Below are 1,463 nucleotides of genomic sequence, written 5' to 3'. Positions count from 1 at the left end.
TCGAAATTTTACGTAGTTGTTTGAAAAATGGCCTATATAATTTTTGTTCAGTTTTATCTGTTCTACTTATATTTTTCTTTTGACACGTCTTACGAGGGACACTCTGTATATATACATCTGAATAAATACAAGGGACAATCAGAAACTACAAAACCACAACGGCTACTAATAAATAAGAAGACGCACGAAAACAGACCAGAAGCATAAAAGTATCAACCGTTTTCGCACATACAGATAAAATCGGCAGAATATTAAACAAACATAATATAAAGGCCATTTACAAAAATTAGCCACCTCCTTAACAACCAAAAAAATTATCTCCATTAACTGGCTATTTCATTCATTAATAAAGAATTTACAAAATCCCATTTTCATGCGACAAAGTATATATAAGAGAAACTGGAAGGATTGTTAGTACAAAAGAACAGCAATTAGATTAAAAAATATAACACAATCTACATTATCAAAATATCAGATAGAAACAGGACATAAAATTCTGTTTGATCAAACAACAGTTTTAGTCAAAACCAATTTTCAAGAAAACATGGAATTTATAAATACCCAAATTAGAAATTATAAATTAGAAATTCATAAATATTAGAAATTTATAAATACTCAAATAATATCTTAACAAGGACAGCAGTTCTGCTTAGCACACCATTTTCCTGGTCTACTAGAGAGAATGGTTTATCCTGAGATAATTCTAAGGAGACCAATTAAAAAGAAATTAATAACACTCTCCTCTCTATTATCGTTCTAACTCGCTCCCTCACTATGCCTTCCCCTTCCCACTCTTCAACTTTAAATCACCTTGTTCTCTTATAAAAGAAGATACTTCGTAAGAAAGCAATAGTTTCAAGGCGCTATGCTCACTAAAAAAGGCAACTAAAATGTTCATGAAACGTCAGAACCACATACAAAGAAAACACGGCTTAAACTCGGAAAATAAGCGAAATATTAGACAGTACCGCGAAATCCTATTAACATAACAAATGATAAAAATCTCAAATTTTATATGTATATTTAATATGCGTATTTTAAGTATTCAAAATAATGTATACAAAGTTTCATTGTGATTCAAAATTTACTTCTTCCGTGTAATTAATTAAAATTTACTAGAATTTAAAGTTATAAGTATTGTTTGTGATATTACGCTAAAGTTTTTTTATATTTAATATTTATAGTATATTTATTTTTCTTGTATTTATATTTAAAATGTTTTATCGAATATATATATATATTAGGACCTTAACTTAGTTTCCGCCCAAAAAATACTGAGAAAAAGCATTTATTGTAAAAAATTTATTTAAATTATTTCAATGAAAGTATTTTCCATCACTTTCTACAACTTTTTGCCATCTTTCTGGCAACTGGGCGATACCATCTCGATAAAACGATGTTTGTTTCGAAGCAATCCATTCGTCCACCCATTCTCGCACTTCTTCAACATTTCGGAAGCGTGT

Source organism: Odontomachus brunneus, unplaced genomic scaffold (assembly GCF_010583005.1).
Source record: "Odontomachus brunneus isolate Ranch 3 - 2012 unplaced genomic scaffold, Obru_v1 Obru_scaffold_109, whole genome shotgun sequence".
In the NCBI taxonomy this organism is placed as follows: Eukaryota; Metazoa; Arthropoda; class Insecta; order Hymenoptera; family Formicidae; genus Odontomachus; species Odontomachus brunneus.
Note: the sequence above shows the minus strand (reverse complement) of the source record.